Genomic DNA, 8,579 nt, shown 5'->3' with positions numbered 1-8,579 from the left:
CAACCCCTCTGAGCCTCAATTTCCTTATGTGTGAAATATTCCTTCTCCACGGGCTGGTCATGAGGATGAATGGGGACAAGGCATGCAGCCGTTCGGTGGGGCATCAGGCACTCAGCACATTCCCGCCCTTATCGTTGTGAAGTTTTCATCATTAAACGTGTTGTTCTGCACCTGCTCTGAGGATGGTTACCTCACCCGTGAACGGGAGGAAATGATATGTAACCTTGGCAGATAGTTATGGCAACCAAAGGAGAGAATATACACGAGAATGCTTTGTAAACTCCTAAGGCTTGGGTGTGAAGTATGACTGACCCCAAAAATCACACAATTGGTAAGAGGTGGCGTTTTCCTGCAATGACTACGCCCTCCTCCAAAACACACACACACACACACGTACACACTCTCACATATGCACACACATATATACATACATATATATACTTGCACAGGCACACACACCACCACCAGCATCAGCACCATGAAACATCTCCATGGTCTGACCCCGCCCAGCCCCCCACCCCAACCCCTGGCATCCCAGGGAAGTTGTCCTGTCATTTTGTCAACAGCCTCTAATGAGCCCTCCCAGACATGCAGACAAGTAGTGGTGGAATTAAAGAAGACAAATGAGACCCAGACCTCACTCTTAGGAAGCTTAGCAGGGGAGAAGAGTGAGCAAAGTTTACTCTAAACAAGGCCAAGTGACACAAAAGCCATAACGACCAAAGGCTGGGTGGAGGGGAAGTTTGGGAATGGGCGGTTTCGTGGCAGGGCCGGCATTGGAGCTGGTCTTTGAAAGATGGGTGGTGTCTTAGTCTCCTAGGGCTGCTGTAAAAAATACCACAGACTCAGAGGCTTAAAAACAGACATTTATTTTCTCATAGTTCTAGAGGCCAGAAGTCCAAGATCAAGGGGTTTGCAGCCTTGTTTCTCCTGAGGACACTCTCCGTGGTTTGCAGATGGCCACCTTCTTGCTATGTCCTCACATGGTGGTCTGTGTTGTCTGGGTCCCTATCTCCTCTTCCTTTTTTTTTTTCTTCCCCAAGATGGAGTCTTGCTCTATTGTCCAGGCTGGAGTGCAATGGCGAGATCTTGGCTCACTGCAACCTCTGCCCCTGGGTTCAAGCGATTCTCCTGCCTCAGCCTCCCTAGTAGCTGGGATTTCAGGTGTGTGCCACCACGCCCGGCTAATTTTTTGTATTTTTAGTAGAGAGGGGGTTTCACCCTGTTGGCCAGGCTGGTCTCGAACTCCTGACCTCAGGTGATCCACCCGCCTTGGCCTCCCAAAATGCTGGGATTACAGGCGTGAGCCACCACACCCGGCCCCGGTCTCCTCTTTCTATAAGGATGCCAGTCATATTGGATGAGAGCCCACCATTGACTTCATTAAGGTAAAATGAGGTCATATCCATGGGCCCCAATCCAATATGACTGGTGTTCTTTATCTCCTGAAAGGCCTTGTCTCCAAATACAGTCACATTGTGAGGTACTGGGGGTTAGGAATTCAATATATGAATTTGAGCAGGGAGACACAATGAAGCCTATAACAGATAGGATATTTTCTTTTCACATTCGTTCCATTACAAAACTACTCACTGTGGCCAGGTGCGGTGGTTCGTGCCTGTAATCCCAACACTTTGGGAGGCGGAGGCAGGAGGATTGCTTGAGCCTAGGAATTTGAGACCAGCTTGGGCAACATAGGAAGACCCAGTCTGTACAAAAATTAATACATAAATTAACCAGGCATAGTAGTGCATGCCTGTGGTCTCAGCTATTTGGGAGACTGATGTGGGAGGATTGCTTGAGCAACCCAGAAGGTTGAGGCTACGGTGAGCTGTAATTGTGCCACTGCACTCCAGACTGGACAACAGAGTGAGACCCTGTTTGTCTCAAAAAATGAAAAATAAAAAAACTCAAAAGTACTCATTGTAAAGTGTTGTGAAATGTTGAAAAGCACAAGAGGGAAAATAAAAACCCTTTAGAGATGACCGTATCTGTCCATGAAAAAAACACTTTAAAATGGGTTTATACTTATAACACTTGGGGTTTGGTAAACCGCTGTTTTTATAGTACAAATATATCATGAACTATTAAATATTCTACCACAACATCACTTTTAATGCCTGCCTTGTGGTCCATGATAAGGGTGTATTGAATGTGTTTAACCAGTGGAGAGTGGGGTTTCGATTAGCCAAGACTGGGGTGGAGAAGTAGCAGCGTCATGCGAGGGAACTGTGTGAGCTCCAAGGGCACAGTAGTTGGTTACACTTCAGCAAACTGCAACCAATGAGAACAGTTCTCAGAATCAGGTCAATTACACTTATAAGAAGATGTAATTTTTCGTGTGTGTTGGGGGTAATCAGGGAAATAGACTGTGGACGTGAGAGTGCTGCTGCTTCTGAGAAGTCCTGAAGGGTCCCAAGAATGAGCCAGCTCCATGATTTACGTCTGACTAATCAGTCTCAACTAGACCCTATGGGGGCAACTGAAAGTCAAAATTTGACTCTGCAGGGTGAGACTGAACTCGATGAACATAGTTTCATAGTTTTAATTGAGATGCTGCTTTTTAATGAGTGACTGTTAGTGATGAGTGATTATTGCTTTTTCCATCACTCACTTCCCTCACTCCCCTCTTTCCTTCCCCATCCTTTATCCCAGATGAGGAGAAATCATTGGTAAAACAAAACAAAGAGAAAGGGATTTAGTGATAAAGACTCCTTGTTTCACACTGAAGACTGAAGGATCTAAAGGAGAAGTTCAGGTTGGACCAGGAGGGCTTCTAGGGGAGAGAAGAGGCAGAGAGAGCAGGGAGACAGCACAAGTCCCCGGCTGGAGTGCAGTGGTGCAATCTCAGCTCACTGCAGCCTCGACCTCCTGGGCTCAAGCGATCCTCCCACCTCAGCCTCCCAAGCAGCTGGGAATACAGGCTTTCGCCACCATGCCCAGCTAATCATTTTTTTTTTTGTAGAGATGGGGTCTCACTATTTTGCCCAGGCTGATCTCAAACTCCTGAGCTCAAGTGATCTCCAGCCCTGGCCTCCTTAAATGCTGAGATTACAGGCATGAGCCACTGTGCCTGGCCCCACTGTGAATTTTGAATGATCCAATAGGTGATTCAATAAGGAAAAAATGCTTATCCCTGTTAATTTCAACAACTGAGCCTTTCAAGTTGTGTTTATAAAGCCAGCAGAGACTTAGATTTCATTTGCTCTATTGGGCAAGTGGAAGAAGAGGAATGTGGCGGTGACTCCTGATTTCATAGAGAAAGCCCACAAAACAGTTTAGAAATACAGAGAGGTCAGCTGCAACGCTACTTCCAAGACAACCATTCCCAAGTGAGAAAACCAGTCAGAATTACAGCTCTCTTTGGTGGTTTCTTATTAGAGGACAAGGCAACTATATCTAAAGTCTTAGGAGTCTTGGCTGGGTGTGGTGGCTCACACCTGTAATTCCAGCACTTTGGGAGGCTGAGGCAGGTGGGTCACTTGAGGCCAGGAGTTTGAGACCAGCCTGAGCAACATGGTGAGGCCCCCATCTCTACAAAAAATTGAAAAGAAAATAGCCAGGCATAGTGGTGTGTACCTGTAATACGAGGTACTCGGGAGGCTAAGGCGGGAGGATCGCTTGAGTCCAAGAGTTGGCGGCTGCAGTGAGCTATGATTGAGCCAGTGCTCTCCAGCCTGGGCAACAGAGTGAAATCCTAACTCTAACTAACTAACTAGGACAAATGAAAAATAAAGTCTTAGGAGACTTGCGAGATCCCTTTTGTTGAACGAATGAGTTGAGTCCAGGGACAGATTTATTCTACCCAAGACCGACTGGGAACAGTGATGAATATTCACACGAGTCCGCTTGTTGCCCAGAAGAGCAAGATTTATGTTCTTGTGAAAGTTTTCACCCTAACACTTTATCATATCTGATTCTTTGAACTGGCTTTTTAATGTAGAGTGGCAGCTGTCTCTCCCCAGCTGCAGGGGAGGGAGGCCATCTTCTGCATCTCCTTCTGAGACACTTGTGTTAATGACGATGGCTTGCATTTGGGAGGCAATTTCATCAGTTGGCATTATAAGGAAAATAGCAGGCCTGCCAAGCTCAATTTACTGGCAGAAAAAGAAAAGGAGTGAAGAGGATATTACTTATTAACGATGAAATGCGGACCGTACAGCACAACACTATCTTTTGAATTCCTCATGATTGCAGAATCATAAGGCTTTCTTCTGGTGTGGGAGCATACTGACACCCCTCCCTCGTGCTGTGGTTGTGAAAAGGATTATGTAAAGATGATTGCTACTTTCAGGAGCCACCAGCCTCTCAACTTTAGTGAGGATGCAGGAAAAGGTAATTCGGGAAGGATGCAATTCACTTCAAACCTTTTAACAAATCCATGTCATGAAAACCTAATTCAGAGAAGGTCATTTGCTGGAAGGTATATTATTAAATAAAAAGAAGCAAGTTTTTTTAAAAAAGATCATTTGCTATAATATCGTTTTGCAACCATTCACCACATGATTACTTAGACAGTTCTTCTCATGCATTTTGTATCTTTTTTTTTTTTTTTCAAATTAATGAGTCTTTATTGAGAGTGTGCTGGGTACCTTTCTTTGTGGGAAAACCATATTGGCCAAGTCTCTAAAGCTGATGCCCACCCCCTCATTCTGTGCACGTGAGTCTCTCAGAGCCTTTCAGCACCCGCCTCCAGTGCCTAGTGAGGTAGTCACGCCACCCGGGAAAGTGGGCAATGCTGCCTAAGAACAGTGCCCACATTCCACCAAACTGTCATACCGGAGCCTGGCAACCTCCTCTCCAAACGCTTGCAAAAAAACAAGTGTGAGCGCTAACAGACTCCTTGCCAAAAACCAGGTAGCCAGAGAAGCGAGTGACGCACCTGAGGGGGAAACCGGGGATCAGGACACTCCAAAGGCCCAGTACTGGCAAGGTGCCCCAGGCGAGGGTGACTGTCAGGACATTTCCGCATCATCCAGTTATGAAAGCTGATTCTGTTCACTTCACTTTAATTAAAACAGGAGGGCCGGTTCCACCCAAAGGCAGAAGACGCTGTCAGCGGATGCAGAGTGAGATCTGAGGACCAGGAAGCAAAAGTAGCACCTTCCTCAAATCTGCCACGGATGACTGCCATGACCCCATTACCCCCTTCCAGCTACCCTTCGCGACTCACTCATCCCTTACCCCTCGGGAAGACACTGTCCAGGGCCGAGTCTCCCAGTCCAGGGCCCTCGGCTTTGGTGACCACATGCTCTGCACTAAAAATCAGCAACACACTATCGGGCAAGTGTGAAGGTCCAAGGCACTAGGGGGCCAGCATATTTGAAATCGAGATGCCCAAAGGGCAATGAGACCAGGAATTCAGGTCCCTGTTCCCATTGCCCTTTGGGAAAGGCCGTAGTATGGCTTAGTTGAACTGAGAACAGACAGGGACTTGCTGGGAAGGGGAAATCAAGGTGCAGGTTCTCTTGGAAGGAGGCAGGATCACAAGCGGGTCCTGGGGTGGAGAGGGGGAAGGTGTGAGTGGAAAGAGCAAGTGTGCGTGACACAACCGGCACAGTCGGCCTCATTCTCCACTGGATGGGAACTCCCTAAGGCAGGGGGCTTTGTGTTTTGTACATTGTTGCATCCCCAGCACCTAGAACAGAGCCTGATGCATTGTAGGAGCTCAGCAAATATTTATTGGATGAGTTGTAATATTTATTGTACATATTAGTAAATATTTATTGAGTTGAGTTGGTCTTTCCAGTGAAGTGGTTGCTTCTCTGTGAAGCTCTGTGGGAAACATAAATGGTGGGAGATAGGGTACCTGTCTTTAGGGCTGGCCATATGTGAGCCCTATAACCATTTGGTATTCATTCATTCATTCATTCATTCATGGAATATTTGCCCAGCTTCGATTCTGTAATGTATTGTATTAGTCACTCAGGGTACAAATATGAAAGCCAACACATATTTCTTCAGGACAGGTGCAGTGGCTCACACCTGTAGTCCCAGCACTTTGGGAGGCTGAGGCAGGAGGATCTCTTGAGGTCAGGAGTTCAAGACCAGCCTGGGTGACATAGCGAGACCTTGTCTCTACAAAAAATTAAAAAATAAATCCAGACAGAGCAGTGTACCTGTAGTCTTAGCTACTTGGGAGGCTGAGGTGGGAGGATCGCTTGAGCCCAAGAGTTGGAGGCTGCAGTGAGCTATGATTGTGCCACTACACTCCAGCCTGGGTGACAGAGTGAGACCCTATTATTAAAAAATTAATTAATTAAAAATATTTCTTTAATACCCATCATGAGCCAGGCTCTGGGGGATACCATGGTGCCTCAGGCTGAAAACACCTTCTTGGGTAGAAGACACACACTGTCCAAGCCACAGACGGGGGAGCGTCGGTCTCTATCTGGAAGTGGAGAAGCTGGGAAAGGCACATTTGGGCTGCATCCTGACAGCAGGGCAGGCGTTCGTCAGGCTGGGGAGGGGTGGGGCAACACCGGAGCAGAGTGTCAGCGTGTGTCATGGCTTGGTTTCCCCCGGAGGCCTGCTGGGGCCACCTTTTAGCTACACTCTTCACACCTCGTTTTCCTACTTCCCAGACCCTCTGAACATGTCCTTCTCTCTTACTAGTTGCTCCTAGTTTTGCTCATCGCAGGGCCTTGCACCATGTGTAGCACAAAGATTCATTATGATCAATACCAGTTAGTCTAGGAACTGTTCCCAGAGCTCAGCGACATCCCTGGTATGGATGCGGCTGGGGACTGCAGCAGGAGTTTGACTCCCATTTCCTCTCATGAGCTCCTTGGCCTGGCTCCCCTGGGAACTTGTTGTGAGAGGAGGATCACAACAAGGCTGGGCAGGATGAGGGCATCCCTGGGTTCTCTGTGCCATTGAAATACAACACGGCCCCTGCCACAGGCAAGTGGATGGTGGGCCCATGTGGTTTAGCATAACCCAGAGCCAATGACCTTCACAGGGCTGCCGATATAGTAGTGCTCACTCTTCACCTGGAGGCGGCCGTGCTCCAGGACACACTTTGACACACTTTAACAGGGCAGCATGTTGGTGCATTGGACTAGAGGGCCTTTGAGGTCTCTTCCAACTGCACACTTCATTCTGATCCAGTGATTCTTTCTGGCCTTGAGCTGGGAACATCAGAACCCAGTCCTCTGGTGGCTGCCAGAAGACACTGTTAAAATGCAACTAGAAGAATGTTGTTTTGATTCTTTCACACATCAGCTGCTAATCTTTGTAGGATTTTCCCCTTCCCAGGGTTAAGAGAGAGAAGAGGAAGTGAAAACAGGATGGGAGAATTTTCTTGAAGCACCTCTTGCCTTGCAGACAACAACCAAAAACCCCCTAGGGTTTGAACAGCGCTGTGTACTTTTTTTTTTTTTTTTGTAGCTTGTTCCCATCTACAGCCTGCCTCATTTGGTTCTCAGAGCTCCCCCAGGTGGGAGGCAGAATTCTGAATTGCCCCAATTCCACTCTTATTTGCAGACAGGGGGCATTCCTGGGGCTGGAGGGAAGGGCTGAGGACTGGCTCTTCTGGCAGAAGGAGGTATTTTACAGAGTCATTCTGGGGAGGCACTGGGGGTTTCTGAGTTTCTTCATGAAAGCTGGGCAGAGGCTTCTCTACACCTGGTGGAGAAAGGTCTGTGTGAACAGGGATCAAGCTGACTGTCCTCTGGGTGGAGCCCTTCGGCCATGGAAGGCGGAGGAGCTGGACTTCCCAGCACCGATTCAGCATCCGCTGATCTCTCCCAACCACCGGACTCTCTTGGCTATTGGAGATCTCCCACTCCAAGGCCCAAGCCCTCCCAGTTGAGAGCTCCCAACTGCAGTATCTGCTGCCAAGAAAGGGGTGTCTTCCCCAGAGTCCAGTAGGCATGTTTCCAACTTTTCTTGTTGTTTAACAGATTTCATTGACAATTCAAAACATGCAGCTGGCTGGTGGGAAGCAGGGAGAATCTGGAGGCAAATGAGATGGAGCCCTTGTTCTCCAAGAGGTGGCTGTTCTCCTGATGCAGACAGACATGGACACAAACACGGTGTAAGGATGGAATGGAAGGGTGGTGGGGAGGGAAGGAGAGGGAGCGCTAGACGGGACCAAGGCAGCCTCACCATTGCACGTTGGAGCCCTGATGCCCAGTCCCAGGGCATAGTCTCCCAATCCAGGGCCCCCTGCTCTGGTGACCTCATGCTCTGCACTAAAAATCAGCAACACACAACCGGGCAAGTGTGAAGGTCCAAGGCACCAGGGGGCCAGTGTATTTGAAATAGAGATGGTCCCAGGAATTCAGGTCCCTGTTCTCATCGCCCTTTAGGAAAGGCGGTAGCGTGGCTTAGTTGAACTGAGAACAGAAAGGGGACTTGCTGGGAAGGGGAGATTAGGTGGTCCTCTCCTGCCTCCTGGGAGTTTTGGCTGGGGATTGGGAAACTGGGACTGGAAGAGAAGCTGGGGATCAGGGATGCCAGGAGAGAAGGGGCAGTCTTCACTTTGTTTGGCAGAGCTCAAGCGCAGGGCCATTTGGCATGCCAGCAGGGCTGAAAATGAGCCGCTGTAGGACCTGGGTACACAGGGCCCCTCTCCC

Source organism: Nomascus leucogenys, unplaced genomic scaffold (assembly GCF_006542625.1).
Source record: "Nomascus leucogenys isolate Asia unplaced genomic scaffold, Asia_NLE_v1 Super-Scaffold_285, whole genome shotgun sequence".
NCBI classification, from domain to species: Eukaryota; Metazoa; Chordata; class Mammalia; order Primates; family Hylobatidae; genus Nomascus; species Nomascus leucogenys.
The sequence above is the reverse complement of the archived record's forward strand: the minus strand, read 5'-3'. Positions refer to the sequence as shown.